Here is a 21,317-nt window from a genome sequence, read left to right on the forward strand (position 1 = left end):
GATGTGTGGGCTGTGCCCACCTGCTCCCTCAGGCAGCCTCATTACACGCTGGCTCCCTCGGGATGACCGAAGCCTCTGTGGCCTGGGATAGAGGCAGCTGGGGAGGTCAGGGCAGCTTTCTGTGTTCTGTGAGAGCTTCTCAGTTGTCTGAAATCCTCAGCCTTCAAAGTAGAGCTGATCCCTACACAGAAATGTGAAACTGCTGTGAGTCAAATAAATCATTAATAGGCAAGCTGGGAAAGAATGGGCAGTAAAGAAGACAAAGGGTCAATCCTAACCCTTCTCAGAAGGACGGACTTCACATGTGCCCTTTACTTCCTTACTTGCAGGCAATGGCCTGCAACACACAAGAGGCTTTTTGCTGCCCCAGGAAGGCTCCAGAAGCATTCCACACAACTGAGCACTCCCTGGTTCTGGAAACACTCTATTCTCTTGACTGCCATGATGCCATCCTCTCCCGCGCTTTCTTCTGCTCTTCTGGATGTTCCATGATTCCCTCCTTTGTCTGCCATTTCTCCTCTACTTGACTTCTAAATGTCAGAGCTCCTTAGGGGATGGCTTTAAGCTCTGTCCTCTTTATGAACTTTCCCTCTCCCTAGATGACTTCATCCATTTCCATGATTTGAAATACCTAATCCTAAATTTTTATCTTCAGCTCAGATTTTTCTGAGCTCTAGACCTATTTGTCCAATACCATGGATACACACATCTCCACTTAAATGTCTCTAAGATCTTTTGTAACTTAACATGTCCCAAACTCTTGATCTTAACACCCCAATACACATTCCCCCAAATTGTTCCTTCATTCAGTGCTACTCTCTTAGTAAATCTCAAGGATTCCCATCTGCTCAGTAGCTCAAGCATACCTGAGACCTAGAAGTCATCTTTGATTCATCCTCTTCCCTCACCACCCCCATCCAGTTGATCAAAAATCTCTCTCAATTCCTCCTCTACAATATTTCTTGCATCTTCCCACTGTCACCGTCCTGGCCCAAGCCTTCTCTTCTGATAGCCAGCTAGCTAATCACCCTGAGCCCTCCATATGGAAACAGGGATCATTTAAAACACAGTAAACAGGGTCAAGTCACTATCCTACACAAAAACACTTCAATGGGTTCCCGTTGCACTTAATGATAGCCAATATGTCAGGCACTTTGCAGAGATTATCATGTATTACACATGTGCATTACCTTAGTCTTCACAACCCTGTGATTATCATCCTATTTTACAGACAAGGAAACTGATGATTGGAGAAATTAAGTAATTTGCCCAAACTGACAACTAGAACAGTGTAGAGTTAAGATTTGAACTCAGTCAGTCTGACTACAAAACCCAAGCCTCTCAATCACCACTATCCTGGCTTTCACTTAAGATGAAATCCAAATTCCCTAACATAACCTAAAAGACTCTAGCCTCCACCCCCTCTTTAGCACCATCTCCTTCTGCATCTCCATCGTTCAGTGTGTTCTAGCCATGTGGGTCTTCTTTCAGTAACTCTAATACCTTAAGGGGCCATGAAAATTATGTTTACTATGCTTTCATTATAGCACAGGGAAATGGCTAGGATATGACATTGAATGCACTGAATGAAAACACATAATTGCTTACATTATATATGCCTGAATGTGAGCAAGTTTGATTATTATACAGTCCCAAGTTATCCTGATTAAAATATTAAAACAATTGAGTTTTTATGGGCAGGTGATGGAAAACTTGAATAAACTTTTAGCAATGGGGGTGATATTTTTTTTTCTAATGACTCCCAGAAGAAAATGCTATTTTTAGTAGTCAACTTCCAGAAGAAAATGCTATTTTTTAGGAGTATGTTTAACTGAAAAAGCTTATATTTCCACTTAAATTTAGGCAGTTCCCCTTATTCTTCTCCTTCTTCTCCTTCTCTTTCTCCTTCAAGTAGGGCCTTGCTTTGTCACTCAGGCTGGAGTACAGTGGCACAATCGCAGCCCAACTGCTGGGTCCAAGTGATCCTCTAGCCTCAGCCTTCCAAACACTGCATTACAGATGTAAGGCACTGTGCCTGGCCTTAGGCAATTATTTTTGACAGAAGGTATGAAAACTAGTGTCACATTATAAAGTCCTCATCAAATATCTCATGCTTAAGCAAAGACCCCAAATCATAGTTTGTAGATTTATTGCAGCTTTCATTCAAAATATCTTTTTTATCATCTGTCACACAGGAAAACCTTGATATCTTCCTATCGGCCTAAAGAAATAAGAAACACAATAGGACCGTGATTATACTTTTAAATATTGGGGAGTTTAGAGCCCCAGATATTCTATATGCAGACCACCATGCTCATGTTTATGTCTTTTTTTTTCTTACGTGTTAGAAATGTTTATTTGTCAAAAAATTATTAAAAAATGGGAGGAGTGGAGTAAAACAAGGCTAAATTTCAGCTAATACTGTAACACCATCACAGGTCAGATATAAAAAAACAAACAACAACGAAACCCCCAATGGTTCTAGCAATTTCAGAAGATTAACTTCAACGTTAGAGTCCAGAACTAACAGAGAAGAGTAAAAGGCTGCTTGCCACTACACGGTCATTTTAAAGAGAAAGGAGATGCTGCAGGTAGGCAGGGAGAAGTATTCAATTCCTAGGAAAAGCAAGATAAGAGGGGTTCCAATGCACAGGAAAAAGGGGATGCCAGCATAATCCTTACCCAGGACTGTTCAGAGGCTGAGAATATAAGGAACAGAGTAAAAAGGCTACAGAGACTAGTATCAGGAGGAAAGAAAAGTCAACTTAGAAGAATCAAATTAAGAAAGAAAACATAGTTGGTCACAAACTTCTTTTGTTTACTGAAACGTGAAGCAATGGAAACATCCTGGCAAAGTGGACCGCACGGAGCAAGTTCTCATATATGCCCGCAGCGGAGGTTCAGTCCGCAATTATTCTACCTCCAGTTTTTAAAAGGCTGAGCATCAGGCTCGGTCCATATACTGCTCCTGTTCATAACGGGCCATGCCATGTAGAGAATTCCGTGTAGCTGCTGAAGCCTGAGATAACTCACTCTCTGGCCCATAACCATAGCCCTCTCCAACTGTGGGGAGCATGGCTGCAGCGCAACGCGGTAAGGTTTCTGTCCGTTCCATAATAGGAGGAATTGGTGGCCGGAGCAGCAGCCATAGCAGCTGAAGTGGCAGCAGTGCGGGAGCTTGGCAATAGGTGTCTGTCGTAGGGATTAGCAGAAATAGAGTTGAGGTGGCTGGTCACAGTTGTACTTTGGACTTGAGGCAGATGGGACATGGTCTGCTCTGCCTAGTTATATGCAGAAGCTGCTGCTGCCGCTGTTGCTACTGCCTCATAAAAGCAGACCCAGCATTGCTAATAGTATCGCTTATAGATGCTCCATATGCATCGTTGTAATACCTGGATTCCCCATAGCCCACGGTATAAGGCATGTGAACTGCTCCATACTGTTCATTATACTGCTCAGTAAAGTCTGCCACACAACCTGTGTGATCTACTGGGCACTCTTTGGACCAGTGACCTTCTTTCTTACACTGATAGCAGCCACACTGGTCTCCCATCCCAGGGGCAGTTTGAAGCCGGCTTGTGGACAACTGCACGTGCATTATCTTGCCTTGAAACTCTGTGTCGTCAAGGCCCCTGACGGTCTCCACTGCATCCTCTGACCACTCCTCATACATTCCATGTGTATGAAAGCATAATCTTTCACGATGTCACATTCGATGACTGGACCATACTTCTCAAACTTGACTCGAAGCTCTTGGTTGGTACAAGTGGAACTGATGTTACCCACGTGTAACTTGGTTGAAGCTTTGCTCTTACTCTTGCTGGCTTCAATGTTGATGTTCACCCCATGAAGCTTGTAGTAGTGCAGATTGTGTACGGCATCCTCAGCTGCTGTCTTGTCTTCTGTGTGTGCAAAGCCGTAGTTCTTAATGATGTCATATTCCAGCACCTTCCCATACTGCTTGAAAAGAGAGCGGATCTCCTGCTCTGTGGCCTTCTGGGGCAGGTTTCTGATGAACAGCTTCACCATCCTGACAAGCGCCTCTGGATGGCAGCGGCAGAGGTAACTCCTGCATCAGAGAGAACCCTAAAAAATCGTTTGTCTTGATAAGAGAAAAACTTCAGCCAAAATTAAATTTAAAAGAGTTTAACTGAGCAACGAACGATTCACAAATCCGGAGCCAGAGTAGGCTCAGAGACTCCAGGGCAGCCACATGGTGGAAGGAGATTTATGGACAGGAAAAGGAAAGTGACATGCAGAAAACGGAAGTGAGGTACAGAAACAGCCAGATTGGTTACAGCTCAGCGTTTGCCTTATTTGAACACAGTTTGAACAGTTGGCTATATATGATTGGTCAAAACTCAGAGACTGGCACATGTGTAGGCTACAGTGTGTTTACAGCTCCACTTGTTATAGTTCATGATGCATGGAGAAAACTTTAGGCCAAAATCAAAATATGTAAGGAGGCAGCTTTTAGACTAAACTTGATTTAACAGCCTTAATAAGATCCCTGTTAAAAGGCTCACATTTCTGTAGAAGCTACAGTTTTTCAGTTCCAAGGATAGGTAAAAACAGGGCAGCACCATGATCTATAAAATCTAGAGTTATGGCTCAGAGTTAGGGCCTTTTCTTGGTGACATTGTGATGGTTGAGCTGGTCTACAATAAATCTGTGAGGGCAGAACTTGGAAGCGTTGGCTGCCTTCACGGCATGGAAGGCCTCAGCTCTGCGTACCACAGCGTGGTTGTGCTCCTGCCCCATGGTCAGGTAGGACGTGCCTGTGCAGCAGTAGTTCTCACGGTCTGCGGGGCGGCCGCTGGTGCTTCCAGATCCACTGCCTTCCAGGAATGCCACCACAAGAGAGGACGGCAGTCAGGAACTTGGAGCCTGGGGCTGCGCTCATCAGACAGCCAAGTCTTTTTGACCACTGAAGTACAGATGAAATGTTTAACTATCTTCTTACAATATTTAACTTAGTAATTTAGTTTAAAATGCATATACAAAATTATATGTATTAAAAAAACTTTTTTTTTTTGAGACGGAGTCTCGCTCTGCCGCCCAGGCTGGAGTGCAATGGCCGGATCTCAGCTCACTGCAAGCTCCGCCTCCCGGGTTCACGCCATTCTCCTGCCTCAGCCTTCCGAGTAGCTGGGACTACAGGCGCCCGCCACCGCGCCCGGCTAGTTTTTTGTATTTTTTAGTAGAGACGGGGTTTCACCGTGTTAGCCAGGATGGTCTCGATCTCCTGACCTCGTGATCTGCCCGTCTCGGCCTCCCAAAGTGCTGGGATTACAGGCTTGAGCCACCGCGCCCGGCCCAAAAAACTTTTTTTTTTAAATTGCCTTTTCCCACTCACATATTTTATGAAAACATTTTATTCAAACTTTTTAAAGGCATGTTTCATGTCAGTGTCTTCCATCACCTCTAAAGAGATGTTCTCTACCAATTTTCCTGACCACCTCACCTTCACTTCTACTCAAACGATTTGCAACATAGTATTTTCTTCTTAAAAACAAAAAATTTATTACAGACTGGGTATGGTGGCTCATGCCTGTAATCCCAGCATTTTGGGAGGCTAAGGAGGGAGGATCCCTTGGGGCCAGGAGTTCAAGACCAGCCTAAGCAACATAGGGATAACCCCATCTTTACCAAAAAAAAAAAAAAAAAAATTAGCCAGGCATGGTGGTATGCACCTATGGTACCAGCTACTCCAGAGGCTGAGGTGAGATAATTGCTTGAGCCCAGGATTTGGAGGCTACAGTGAGCCATGATCATGCCACTGCACTCCAGCCTGGACAACAGAGCAAGATCCTGTCTCAAAAGCAAACAAAGAAACAAAATTTATTACAGAAAATTTCAAACACAAATAGAAGTATATAGAAATATCAACAAAGGTTGGGTGGGGTGGCTTATGGCTGTAATCCCAGCACGTTGGGAGGCTGAGGCTGGCGGGTCACAAGGTCAGGAGATCAAGACCATCCTGGCTAACATGGTGAAACCCCGTCTTTACCACAAATACAAAAAAAAATTAGCCGGGCGTGGTGGCACCACCTGTAGTCACAGCTACTTGGGAGGCTGAGGCAGGAGAATCCCTTGAACCTGGGAGGCGGAAGTTACAGTGAGCTGAGATTGTGCCACTGCACTCCAGCCTGGGCGACAGGGCAAGACTCCATCTCAAAAAAAAAAAAAAAAAAAAAAAAAGAAACACCTCAACAACTATCAACTCATGGCCAACGTTTTGTTCATAATCCTCCATGCCCTCCTTCCTGAATTGTTTTTAAGCAAATCCCAGACATCTTATCATTTCACCCAAAAATATGTCAATATGTATCCCTAAGAGAAAGCTCTTTTAAATATAACTGCAATAGCATTATAGTACCTAAAAATTAATAATTTCTTCACATCATTAAACATGTAGTAAGTGTTCAGATTTCCCCAATTGTGCCAAAAAGTTGTTTAAATCAGGATCCAGACTAGGTCCATACCTTGCATTTAGTTGATATGTTTTTTAATTATCTTTTAATCTATGGGTGTCCTCCTTCCTCTAGCTCTTTTTTCCTTGCATACAATTCATTTGTTGATTGGCCCTTTAGAGTTTCTCACATCCGGAATTTTGCTGACTGCATTCCTGTGGTGTCTTGTAACATGTTCCTCTACTCACCTTTATCTCCTGGAACTAGTAGGTAGCTCTGGAGACTTTATCACATTCACATTCTATTTATTGGCAAGAATATTTCTTAGCACTTTCATCAAGAGGCTAACTGGTTGGTTGTTTTTCTTTTTGTGTTATTATAGCCATTAATCATCACTACCTAGATTCACTATTTCAGAAAGGGTGCAAAATGGTGACACTCTGATTCTATCATTTCTTCCTCATTTGTTAGCTAGAATACTTCTCTAAGGAAAAATGTTCTCTTATGAGCTTTCGATCGCGCTAAGGTGCAGTCTTCAGGAAAGGCAAGATAAATGTGTGATTCCTTCTCTTTATTAGTTTTCAGAATAATGAGTTGGTTTCCTAACATCCATCAAGAGTGACCTAATGTCTGTGTATTACTTAGTTTTATTTTTGGGTGGTCATGGTGGCTCATGCCTGTAATCCCGACACTTCGGGAGGTCAAAGTGGGAGGATCACTTTAGCCTGGGAGGTTGAGGCTCCAGTGAGCTATCATCACACCATTGCACTCCAGCCTGGGCAATGGAACAAGACCTTTTCTCAAAACAAAAATGGCTGGGCGTGGTGGCTTACACCTGTAATCCCAGCACTTTGGGCAGCCAAAGTGGGCAGATCACTTGAGGTCAGGAGTTCAAGACCAGCCTGCCAATATGGTGAAACCCCATCTCTACTAAAAATACAAAAATTAGCCAGGCATGGTGGTGCGCACCTGTAATCCCAGCTATTCAGGTGGCTGAGGCAGGAGAATTGCTTGAACCCAGGAGATGGATGCTACAGTGAGCTAAGATCATGCCACTGCACTCTAGCCTGGGCAACAGAGTGAGACTCTGTCTCAAACAAAAACAAAAATAAAAACTTAGTTTTGTTTTATCTTATTTGGGATATACTACTTTTTATTTTATATAGGTTCCTGACCCTGGAATTTTTATTATAAGCTACAATCAACCAGTTATAAACTATTAAGATAGTTGACCTTTTTTTCAGTGGATAATCATATTTTATCGACAGATGTTGAATTTTTGAGATGGAATTCACATACCATGCAACTCACAATGTAAAGTGTACAATCCAATATTTTTTAGTATATTCACAGATATATGTAACCATCACCACAATCAGCTTTAAAACATTTTCATCACTTCAAAAAGAAATCTCCATACCCTTTAACTACCACCTTCTTATCTACCCATCCCCTCCCCCAGGCCCAAGTAACCTGTGATCTAATTTCTGATCTATAGAGTTCCCTGTCTGGGACTTTCATACAAATTGAATCATATATTATGTGATCCTTTGTGACTTGCTTCTTTTACTTGGCATGATATGTTCAAGGGTTGTCCATGTTGTAGCATATACCAGTACTTCATTTCTTTCTACAGTCAAATAATATTCCACTGTATAAATATACAATGTCTTGTTTATCCATTCATCAGTTGATAAACATTTGGGTGTTTCCAGCTTTTGGCTATTAGGAAGAAAGTTGCTATAAACATTCATGTACATGTTTCTATGTGGACATATGTTTTCATTTTGCTTGGGTACATACCTGGAGTAGAATATGGTAATACTATATTTAATCATTTGAGGAACTGTCAGACGTTTTTTCAAAGCAGCTGCACCATTTTACATTCCCACTTGCAGTGTATGAGAATTCTAATTTCTCCACATCCTCAACAACATTTGTGGTTATCTGACTTTTTGTTTCCAGCCAACCTAGTTGGTATGAAGTAGTATCTTATTGTAGTTTTGATTTGTCCTTCTGTGACTTATAATTCTAAGCATCTCTTCATGTGTTTATTGGTCTCTTATACAGTTTTCTTGGAGAAATGTCTATTCAGATACTTTGCCCATCTTTAATTGGATTTTTTTTTTATTGAGTTATAGGACAGATAATTTTTCTAATTTGCCACATAGGTATGTATTAATATAATCACTTATATTTTTAAAGTAATTTTTAAAAAACTTACTTTATAAATGTAACCAGCACTTAAAATTGTGTAGTAATAACCTCAAGGTTATTACTGACTCAGTAATAGGGTGAATTATTGACTCCATATTAAGTTTTTCAGTAACTTTTAAATGTTCCAGCAGATGACCTCAATAAACGTGAAGAACTAACATTGGCTGAAGTTTTTTTCAAACTAACATGTCTTCTCTAAATAGTAAGTTGTTATTCAAAACAAAATAATTGAGAAGGAACCTTCTATAGTATGATCAACTTTGTAAGGACTTGAACATATGGTGACTCTTTTCTGAGGAATATTTTTACGAAAATCCTGTCTTTTATTGGATGTATGTGGTACATTACATAATTTACAACTCTGTTTTAAAATAAAGCCCATGTAGCCCACATTATTGGATGACATTAGTCCCTGTGCATTACTGCTGGGTTGTAGGAGATTGCAGTGTTAAATGACATCACACAGGAAGTGTTTAACACAGTCTACGACCTGCCTGTGAGAATATCCTTCTTCAACTTAGACTCCAGAGGAAATGAGTCTTTCCACTGAAAGGTGTTAAACATGTCCCTCCCACGGTTACAGTGCTCAAGAGAAAACTGACTGGGCAGAGAGATTACAGCCCCAAGGAGAGCATAGGTGAATAGCCCACTGGAGGGAGCTTAGTGGTCAACCATTGTACTTAGCAGGGGAAACAGAACTGACGCATCACATGGCTTCTGGTGAGGTCCATACATAGCAAGGCAGCAGGCCACAAGCAATTCTGTGGACTGCTGGAAGAAATGCATGCTGGAAAAAGGTTACCACTAATTCTTTATGAGGAAGAAGTAGGGTCTGGAGTCATATGTCACTGTTCATTTTTTGTAGTTTGTTGCATGTAATCTTGTAAGCAAACTCTAGTTCTTTTCACAATGAGTGGATTGGTCATTCTCAACAAATTATTGTCTTCCTAAAGTTCTAAATATAAAAAGCTCTTTAGGTATAGATAAATTAGGTAGACCACAACTAATTATTAAGTCAAGATTCTGTTTTTGCAGTGATCAATCATATATCAGCAGCCTCCCTTACAAAATTACTAATACAGCCACAAGGATGTGTTACTCATAAAAAATATTGTTTTTATTTATTTATTTACTTATTTTTGGAGAGAAGGTCTTGCTCTGTTGCCCAGGCTGTAGTGCAGTGGCATGATATTGGCTCACTGCAACCTCTGCCCCCGGATTCAAGTGATTCTTGTGCCTCAGCCTCCCAAGTAGCTGGGATTACAGGCACACGCCACCATGCCTGGCTAATTTTTGTATTTTTAGTAGAGACAGGGTTTCACCATGTTGGCCAGGCTGGTATCGAACTGCTGGCCTCAAGTGATCTGCCTGCCTCAGCCTCCCAAAGTGCTGGGATTACAGGCATGAGCCACCATGTCCACCCCAGAAAATATTCTTAATGGAAATATACCAACACAGTGATTTTAGTACATTTTTAATGGGGGTCTTTTAATAAGAGTATTTATCCTACTTCTTTTTTCTATTTTTCTAATTGTACATAATGGGAATTTTTTTAAAAAACAAAAACTAATAAAAAATAAACAAAGCTTATTCCTAAATGATTCAGATTTGTTACAGTTTCTATAGTAGTGCTTTCCACCCTTGAAATATTGACCAAAATAGATTACTTCTAGTTCAAATAATTAGGTTATAGAAAAACATTAAGAATTTGCCTATACAACATTAATGTGTTGAGGTTTTACAGAGCTAAGCCCTTTTTTCCTCACCCAAGTTTAAGACCAACTGAGAGATAGACACAAGAATCAGACAGTTGAAGATCAAGACTTCATCTTGGGCTGGGCACCATGGCTCATACCTGCAATCCCAGAACTTTAGGAGGCAGAGGCAGGCGGATCACATGAGGTCAGGAGTTCAAGACCAGCCTGGCCAACATGGCAAAACCTCGTCTCTACTAAAAATATAAAAATTAGCCCAGTGCGGTGGCGCACGCCTGTAATTCCAGCTACTCGGAGGCTGAGGCAGGAGAATCGCTTGATCCCAAGGGGAGGAGGTTGCAGTGAGCCTAGATCGCACCACTGCACTCCAGCCTGGGCAACAGCGTGAGACTGTGTCTCAAAAAAACAAAAACAACAACAATAACAACAAAAATGAAAAAAAAAAAAACTTTATCTTGATTGCTGGTAAAGCTAGAGTGGAGAACATGGTTTTAGATCTGTGACTTACATTTTGTCCCAAATTAAACTTGTCTGCTTGGTCACAGGAAGAGTTGGAAAGCCATAGGCTTTCTTCACAGGGATGGAATGTGCCCCACTAACAACACTATGTAGAGAACAGACTAAAAACATACTCTCTGCAGGCAGCCGAGATAACAGGGAAGTGGAGTCCAAGAGGCTGAGTCATGCATGCCCAGTTCTTATGCCCAAACACCAGAGGTAGGGGGGTAAAAAGAGACCAGGGATGTTACTTTAAGAAAAGAAGTCTTCCATACAGAACTATGAGACCAAGGGAAATGAATAATCCTAAGCCACCTGAAACAATAATAAATGGTAAAAACTTCAGCCAGGTAACCAGGGCCATGTGATACTAAGAAAGAGTTTTGACAGGTTATGTGTGTTTTTTTGTTTGTTTGTTTATTTGTTTTTTGAGACAGGGTCTCACTGGTTGTGGGTTTGTTTTTCCTAGGGACTCTGTCCCCTAGGCTGGAGTGCAGTGGCATGATCTTGCCTCACTGCAGCCTCCACCTCCCGGGTTCAAGCAATTCTTGTGCCTCAGCCTCCCAAATAGCTGGGATTACAGGCGTGAGCCACCATATGCAGCCCATTTTGGCTATGTTTGAAACTAAATTGATTTTTAAAATTTGGGGTTCACATAAATGGCAAAAATAAACTTATTAAGCAGAGGAACCTGTTGTATTTTGAAAAACAAATGAGAGCTTTCTTTTTTTAAATGTGCAATAATATTTTCCCTTGATTTATGCTTCTTTCAAATTCCACAAATTAAAAATGACTTGCAAATTAAAACAAAAATTAGAAAAACATTGTCATGTCTAACAGAATTCTCTCTCCCTTCTCTAAACACTACTTAGCCAGAAACAGAGAAATAAAAACTTCTCTAAAAGAGGGTAGAGAAGCTGTTGTTTGTTTTGTAAAAGTTAATTCAGTGTGCAAAGCTAGTAAGGAAAGCCCATCCTCTTAGCTGGAGTTGCATAATCTTCAAACAAGAGTCCCTGGAGAGTCATAACCAGAAATGTTGATTCAACACACACATTTGCTGTGCAAGACTTCTGGCCTTCATCCAGACTCCTTGGGACAAGGTGTCCACATGCGCCTGAATGCCGCCAAGGAGATGGCAGGTAAGAAGATTTTCACATAGGTATTTCAGTGTACAAACCTCTTGCACCACATTTGCCCACTCAGGTATTAAACTAAATCCCTTTCCACACTGCAATGTGACTGAACCTGAGGAAAATAATCTTCCATACCAGGCACAAATGAATATTTCTGCTTAGGAGCAACCAGAAGTCCAGGAGTGAGAACAGAGTTCTCTAAGGCAATTGCCTCTGGCAGCCACAGGCTGAGATACCTGGGGTCTGTCTTTACTGAGAGACCTTGAGACCCTTAAGCCTCTTTTAGTCTATTTTCTCATCTCAAAAATACAGAAGCTGGATTTATCAGGTGGGAACTGCCTTGAGATTCTATGATACTTTAGTTTCTTTCTATCCAAACATTCTTATGGCAATCCAATAAGTTAAGGTGAAATTTATTTCAGTGATTGATTATTCAGCTAAAGCCAATTCAAAAAAAAAAAAAAAAAAAAACCCAGACTTTATCACTGTGCAATACATCCATGTAACAAATCTGCACTTGTACTCCCTAAATCTACAAAGATAAAAAATGTATTTTTTAAATAAAAAAAATAAAAACCCAGCCAGGCACGGTGGCTCACATCTGTAACCTCAACACTTTGGGAGGTGAGGCAGGCAGACCCTTTGAGGATTTTGAGACCAGCCTAGGCAACATGGCAATACCTCGTCTCTACAAAAAATACAAAAATTAGAGGCCAATGTGGGAGGATCGCTCACTTGAGCCTAGGAGGTTGAGGCTACAGTGAGTCGTGATTGTGCCATTGCCCTCCGGCTTGGGCGACAGAGCAAGACCCTGTTTTAAAAAAAAAAAAAAAAAAATGAAAAAACCTGTAAGCTAGGCTTGTGTGCAAGCACATGCCTACACACACACACACACACACACACACACACACACACTTCACTCTTAAAATAAGAGGCTTGAAATTATTTCAGTTGTTTGTTCACACAGGCCCAAATTGCTCAACACTGGGATTCATGTTGCCGCTATTGACATGTTAATTGTACTGGATTGTTTTCTGTCCTCTCAAACTGTCCTAGCCTCTCTTTAAGCAGAATGGATTTCTAAACACGGGTCCTCAAAACAGGACGGTGGAGCCAGCCCCACATGCTTAGGGGCATGTAAGAGCTAAACGTGCTGATATGCTAACTATGTGCCTGAAAGATGGATATGACACAAGGACAATAAACAGTGGTTGATTGAAGGAAAAATTCCTGAAAAATTGAAGACAAATACATCTTTCACTAAACAGAATCAAGTTTTATGTGTTGTAGGACAAGTATCTAGGACTACATTTTGAAAATGTAAATGTAAAAAGAACACTGGATTTAGGTCCAAATTCATTTCTGCCATTTACTATGCAACTTTGGGCAAGATCCTTAAGCACTGTCTCTGAGCTTTGGTTTCTCCTCTAAAAGTGTAGATTAGACACTCGCCTCAAAGGAAAGGTTGTGATGGTTAATACTAAGTGTTAACCTGATTGAAGGATACAAAATATTGATCCTGGGTGTGTCTGTGAGGGTGTTGCCAAAGGAGATAAACATTTGAGTCAGTGGGCTGGGAAAGGCAAACCCACCCTTAATCTGGGTGGACACAATCTAATCAGCTGCCAGCATGGCTAGAATATAAAAAGAGAAACTGGCCTAACCTCCTGGCCTGTATCTTTCTCCCACGCTGGATGCTTCCTGCCCTCGAACATCGGACTCCAAGTTCTTCAGTTTTGGGACTTGGACTGGCTCTCCTTGCTCCTCAGCTTGCAGACAGCCTATTGTGGGACCCTGTGATCATGTGAGTTAATACTTAATAAACTTTCCTATATATATATATGTAGTTCTGTCCTCTAAAGAACACTAATACAGTGGTTTTGAAGATTGAATAGGAAACTGTAAAAGTGCCTGGTATAGTACTTAATATACTCAAAAGTTTTTATTTGGATATCAAAATAATTATTTTATCATTTGAGAAATCTTTTTGAAAAGGAAATAATAATGCTAATTGATTGATATGTGTGTGTGTGTGTGTGTGTGTGTGTGTGTCTGCATGTGATTTTTAAAATGGAGTCTTATAAAAATTTTCCCCAGATATGACGTGTCCATCATTCTGTCACACAGGGCACCCACCACTCAGAGAAAACATCCATCCTCCGCCCCTCCACACACATCAAGTTCTTATCCAAGAGAAGTTTCTCCTTTCCTTTTTATGCCAACATGGTTAGCTCATATTTCCTTTACTAGTGACCAATATCACTTTACCCATCTATTTTAGGATAGCTTTTCCAGAAACTATGAAAGGCAGAATAAAATTCCCCCTGTTTCAAAGACCTACAAAGCAGTAGCTGATTCACCAACTTCTGCTGGAGATGCTACAAGGAGCCTATATTCACTGTCTCAAATGCATTTTTTTTCCTGCTGTGGCATAACTCTGCAAAAGCTAAGGAGAGCAGGTGTCCTCAAAAGAAAGGCAGTGTTAAAACTCCCTGTTTAAAAAAATATAAAAACTGGCCGGCCGTGGTGGCTCACACCTGTAATCCCAGCACTTTGGGAGGTTGAGGCAAGTGGATCACTTGAGGTCAGGAGTTTGAGAGCAGCCTGGCCAACATGGTGAAATCCCATCTCTACTAAAAATACAAAAATTAGCCGGGCATGGTGGCAGGCACCTGTAATCTCATCTAGTCGGGAGGCTGAGGCAGGAGAATTGCTTGAACCCAGGACGTGGAGGTTGCAGTGAGCTGAGATCGCATCACTGCACTCTAGCCTGGGTAACAGAGCAAGACTCCTCCTCAAAACAAACAAACAAACAAACAAACAAAAAACAACTTCAGCTTCTAGCTTAGTGCTGGACATGCAGTGAAGGGTGCAAAAAAGCTTAAGAAGGAAAATGGAACAAGCACTGTGTCTACGGTCTTCACAACTGAGACTTAGTTTCTCTTCCTGCAGTATAAATATAATTGCCCTCCCTCTCTCCACTGGTTATTGAGAGGACCACATGACCATGAGTGGCAGCAATACATTACCTAAGTTATTATTATTATTGTTATTCATCATGCATTCAACAAATACTGAGATCACTGTTCTAGGCTCTGGGGATAGAGCATTAAATCATCAGACTAAGATGTTTGCCCCTTGTGCAGTTTCCTAAGTAATTGTAAGATATTTTTAGTTTGGGAATAGTTCTAAGTAGGAAATAAACAGAGCAAAGTAATTAAAAAACAAAACAAGACAAAAAACAGGGTGGAGATGGGAGTGGTTCTAGGTTAGTCAGTCCTTTTCGATGGGCATTTGGGAGCTGAGTCCTGAGCAATGGGAAAGAACCAGCCATGAAAAGAGGTGGAGGAGGAGCACTCTGTTCTAAGAAGAGCATCTGCACTTCTTCGTGCGGGTCCTGAGTTGGGCATGAGATTAATGTGTCAACGGACTAGAAAGACAGCCCGTGTTCTTGGAGCACAGTGAGCAAGGGAGAGGGACAGAGGATGAAGTCAGAAAACAGATGGAAACCAGTGCATCTAGGTCATGGTAAGGATTATTCCAGAAATCTGCTGAAATGCACACGTGCCTGTTTAATTGCCTTGACACACAATAGGCACTTAATAAATATTTATATTCATTGATTTCCTACAGACACAATGTCTTAGATAAATATGTGATCTAACAGTCATCTAATTGACCGGGGCTCTGAGCAAATGGCAGATGTACCAGCATAACCTTTTTAAAGAAGACAGTAATGCGGGTTGCATTCCAGGGAGCGGAATCCAGAGGTGGGCTTCTCATCTGCAGTGGATTGAATGTTTGTGACTCCCAAAAATTCATATCTTTAAATCTTAACCCCCAATTTGATGATGTTTTTTGGAGGTTAGCCTTTGGTCATGAGGGTGGACTCCTTAGGAATGGGATTAGTACACTTTTAAAAGAAACCTCAGAGAGCTTGTTTGCCCTATTTGCCATGTGAGGACATAGCAAGGACCAGGAAGAGGCCCTCATCAGACACTGGATCTGGCAGCTCCTTAATCTCGAATAGACCGGCCTCTAGAACCGTGATAAAACAAATTTCTGTTGTTCATAAGCTACCCAGTCTATGGTATTCTGTTATAGCAACCCAAACAAGATAAGACATCATCCATCTTGGAAGAAACCTCTCCTATTTCACTGTAAATTGCAGATTCCACCAACACCCTGCCAACCACCAAGAACTGATCTCAATGTTAGTGTCATGTCTTCTGGGTACCAAGACTTCGAAGCCATCTCTGGGGAGTGTGGGAGGGAAAAAACCAACAGCTCAAGACCCATTCTCTACTCCTTTCTAGCAATGCAACTTTGAGCAAGTGAATTACCTAATAACAATAAAGGTAAGTGTTTATGTAGTGCTTTCTATGGGGTCGACATTGTTCTAAAGACCTTATTTGTATTATCTCATTTAATCTTTAAGAGGGCATAATAATAGTGCCTACTTCATAGGCTGAGATGGGAGTTGCAAATCAGTTAATGTTTGTTCCCTCCCCCTTTTTCTGTGAAGACTAAAATGTCTGCCTTCAAAAGCACTAGAAGAGATAACGTGTATGAAGTGATGCTTGATAGTGGGTGCTCAACATATTGTAGCTGTAATAATAATGATGTTATCAAGTCTCCCTCATTGAAGCGCTAGGTTAGCTGGAGGGTCAAAGCCCTGCTGAGTAACTTGCAAAAGTCAGGTATTTGGGGTACATCTTGCTGCTAACTTATCCTAGAGACTGATTAAGAGCCTGGAGCAAACTAGATACTTAATAAATATTCTTTCCTCTCTGCTGAGACCCAGAGCTACCTGAAAAGGTAGCTGTCCTATCTCAGAGAATACAACTCAGTATTTATTAACTATAGAAAAGAAGGTCGGGTGTGGTGGCTTATCCCTGTAATCCCAGCACTTTGGGAGGCCTAGGCAGGAGGACTGCTTGAGCCTAGGAGTTTGAGACCAGCCTGAGCAACATAACAAGACCCCAACTCTACAGAAAATAAAAAATTAGCTGTGGTGGTGGCATAAACCTGTGGTCTCAGCTACTCAGAAGGCTGAGGCAGGAGGATCACTTGAGCTTAGGAGGTCAAGGCTGCAGTGAGTTGTGATGGCACCACTACACTCTAGCCTAGGTGACAGAGCGAGATCCTGTCTCAAAAAAACAAACAAAAACAAAACTCTAAAAAAGAAAATCTAAATCTTTGTTTAAGGTGTTACTCTCCAATGTTCAAATTCATGCCTCAGCAGAGAAGTTGACAATCAGAACATGAGGAAGGGGCCCAGCACCTCTGTCAGCCACATCAAGACTGGCCTGAGAGTAAGAGGCAACAGCAGTGTCATGGCCAAGCAGAAGAAAAGGTTAGGGGAGCTGGCTCAGGGAGATGGGCTCAAAACAGTGAGAATAACCCCTGGTAATAAGGCAAGGAAGTAAACAGTGTTCATAAGCCAAGATTTCGCAAGCAAGATCTGCCTGTGTATCAGTTTATGAACCCGATATTATCCCATACATACGGTACCATATCCAACAGGCCCCAGGGGATAAGAGTTGAGGGGCCTCTTATATGCCTCCCTTACCACAGCCTGCCACAAGATCTCACCTTAGAAGAGGGACCCTTTGAGGCTAATGTCTCTTTCTCCAAAGACCTCTGTGAAATGCCAAGGTCTGACTTGAGAAAGGTAATACATCTATCCATTAGCACCTACCCACAAATGAGTGTGTTGTCTTAGTAGATAAGCCAGCTCTCGTGTTAAGAAACTAAAAGTAGAGTTCAGAGATAGGACACAAATCAGAAAACCCGCTGTCAGTTCTAAAACAGGCCAAAAAAATAACAATAAATCTGAGGTTTAAAAAAAAAAATCAGAACAACGGTTGCCTCAGAGGGGGATTGACTGGGAAGGTACATGAAGGAATCAGGGGAGGGGGAAATTCTATGTTGTGAAAGGGAGTAAGTTACATGGGTGATGTATCCATTTGCCAAACTTGGACAGCTAAGAGCCCAAGAGCTGAATATTTCAATGTACGTAAATTTTACCTTAAACAACTCTTAAGAAAAATAATAATGCAATGGGAGAGTGGAGGTATAGATAATATAGAGGGCAGAATGGGATGGGTACATGAGTGTTCATTATAGTATTAGATTTACTTTGTATATGTTTAGAATTTTCCATAATAAAAAAGCTAAGAAAAGTCTTAGGAGCAGCGGAAGGTAAGACTGGGACCAAGAAGGGGCTCTGTGGGATGAGGACCAACACAGTCAAAGGACCGCATGTGGAATACATGAAAATGTCATGGGGAGGGATGAAGGAGCCTTTTGTCCCCTGCACATTTCTTGTCAAATTTAATCCCACGTGTTATATATTCTTTTGCCTTATGAATCCGATCTTTTTCCATTTAATTTTCTAACTGTATAAAAGAAAGCTAATATTTTCATGTGTTTGCACAGGCCACTGTATTAATAGTTACAAGCTTCCTAAGAGGAGGGGAACTAGAAGGTTACAATGCTGTTTAAATGTGTCCCAGGCCAGCCCTGCTCATACCAAGTGAGAGAACTTCAGAGGAGAGGGACCCACAAACCCAAACTGAAATTGCTTCAGAAACTTCCACATGTAGATTGTTGTATTCCCAGAAATGATTCTCATCACACAAAAAAATTGGGGGTTGGGGTAGGTTAGTGAATAGCCTTCATGTGTAGATAGATTTCTCCACCAGGGGATAGAGTTGACAGAACGAGGCCTGCAAACTCATGGAAATTAGCAGTAATGAGACATAAACAGTCAAACCTCAAAATAACATCTCTGGCCTTTAGAATCAACACAGCTCTCCTGTCAGCCTGCACCTGGCCCGTCCGGCTGGGTCTGGGAGCCAGTGGGGTTTTAGGCCCCTTTTAACAGCTGCCAAGAGCACATTACTCATGGCCGGGATGTTGGCCTTTTATGTTGCCACAAGTGGCCCAGCCGTTGTTTGGACCTGGCGGAGTCCATTGTAGGTTTTTCTCAGGGCTGGGGCTTTGTTCTTTGATTTTTCCAGAAGCTCCAGTTTGTCCAAATGTTACCCATGTGCAGTGAGCAAGCCCCCCATGCTCCTGTGCTGGCCTACAGCCATGCTCACTGCCTGGCAGCATCCTCCAGCCCCTGGAGAAGCAGGGCAAGAGGCTGAAGTTAGAACAGCAGAAGGTTACAACCTCACCCTAAGAAACTGTTTGACCTGCCTTGTCAGGGTCCATGTTCTTAACACAGTGCAAAGAGCTGGGAGGAGGCAGATTAACACAAAAACTGCTTATTACAGGCATACCTGTGAAACTACAAAAAAAGCCTAATTGTAATACCTGTGTTTGAAATACACCCTTGAAATAAGTTGGTTGGTTGGATGAGTGGTTGGGTGGGTGTATCTAGTTAAAAGAGTCCCTAGATCTGTTTAGTTGATAAGATCTTTTCTGGGTTTCTAAGCTGCAGATCAGCCTGGTGCAAATGGATTTGGGGTGAAATCCTGGTGGAGGTCATGAGTATCTGGTGATAATATGCTCACAATATTTTAGTGTAATTATTTGTCTACTGTCTATTTCTCCTTTTAGACTTTAAGTTCTTTAAGGGAAGGAGTTGTGTCTATCTTATTCACTGCTCTATCTTCAGGGTCTGGCCCAGAGAAAGCCTTCAAAAAAAACTCTACTGCATGAATGAATATGTTGAATCTTGAGAGCTTGTCTGGAGGTTCTAGCAGGGGAGCTCAGCTACTCTGTACCCTTGACCGAAGACGGGTCCTCCTCTGTCAGAGATGGTCATCCACTTCGAATGAGCGCACAGCTTCAGGAGAGACACACATGGAGCGGTGAAGAAGGAAGGGGACACCCGCCTAGCCAGCCAGATCAGCTGAATTAACCCTGGCGGTCAATAAAGTGACAGATGTCACAGCCAGATCACCCTCGCGTGCAAATATGTTGAATCTTTAATGTTCAAGTTGTTACAGCCTATGATGGCCTGAAGGCATTTCATACTACACTAGGTCCCTTGTGGCAAACTTTGTCAGCTGGGTATCCACAGCCATTTCTTTCTTTTCTTTTTCCTTTTTCTTATTTTATTTTTTTGTTGTTTGAGACAGTCTCACTCTATCACCCAGGTTGGAGTGCAGTGGCATGATCTCGGCTCACTGCAACCCCTACCTCCCGGGTTCAAGCGATTCTCCTGCCTCAGCCTCCCAAGCAGCTGGGACTACAGGTGCACACCACCAAACCTGGTTAAGTTTTTGTATTTTTTAGTAGAGACAGGGTTTTGCCATGTTGGCCAGGCTGGTCTTGAACTCCTAGCCTCAAGTGATCCACTCGCCTCGGCCTTCTAAAATGCTGGGATTACAGGCATAAGCCACCACGCCTGGCCTATCCACAGTCATTTCTATCTCCTTTCTCTTTCTCACTACAGAGGTTGGAAAGCGCCCTTGCAGCTAGGGGTAGCCGTTCTGGCCAATAAGGCGTAAGAGGGAAACTGCTGGCATATTTCTGGGAGAGATATTTTATTTTCTGATTAAAAAAAGAAAAAAACTCAAATAAAATCACTTTCTGGCATTGCCCTTTCTTCCTTCTTTTTGCTGTGAATGTGGACTGTAAAACCAGACACTGTGACAGTTGTCTTGCAGCAAGTAGTGACAAGCAAGAAGAGGAAAATGCAACCCCTAAGGATTATAGAGGAGAAACAAAAATATTCTGGATTATTGGGCTTCACGGAGTCACTGAATCATCTCTGGAACCACCTACCTCCAGCCTTCTTGTTAAGTGAGATAACAGGAACATCTGTGATGTTTGAGTCACAATTAGTCTCATTCTATTTTCTATTACTTGCATTCGAATATTTCATAACTGGGACTTTTCTTACTTCCACATTAGATACATGGATAGTGATGGTGTTTTATTCAACTCGTTATTCCTGCACACCTAGCTTAGAAGCTGGCACATAGTAAGAGCTCAAATATTATTAAATGAATGAACAAACAAAACAGGAAACAAATAAAAAGGGATTCAGAAGTTTATTGCTCTTCTATTATATACAAGGCGCTGCTGATCGCTGAGTGAGGACTGTTCTTAGAATTTATTATTTACTTGAATATTTAAACTATAGTATTTGTAAGGCACTGGTTACAAACTATTTTAATTCTTGACTCTTGTCCTTTGATTTATATAAATTATGGTTTATCAAAGTGCATGCTGTGTGCTTATTTTCTTAATGCACACATACTCATTCATTCTTGAAGCTTTAAGAAAAATAACTTCCTCTATTTCCTCTATTATGTTTATTAGCAAAACCCTTTTTATGAAATATGGAAACTATTTTTTCTTCTTTGAAATTAGTTAAAATT

At 41.6% G+C, this 21,317-nt stretch overlaps 1 pseudogene; it reads right to left on the bottom strand.

Annotated features, from left to right (window-relative positions):
* Positions 1-2,915: 2,915 nt before the first annotated feature.
* Positions 2,916-4,029, bottom strand: LOC704021 (RNA-binding protein 4B pseudogene; annotated as a pseudogene).
* Between the last annotated feature and the right edge of the window lie 17,288 nt (positions 4,030-21,317).

The sequence above is a fragment of the Macaca mulatta genome, chromosome 8, assembly GCF_049350105.2.
Source record: "Macaca mulatta isolate MMU2019108-1 chromosome 8, T2T-MMU8v2.0, whole genome shotgun sequence".
Lineage (NCBI taxonomy): Eukaryota > Metazoa > Chordata > Mammalia > Primates > Cercopithecidae > Macaca > Macaca mulatta.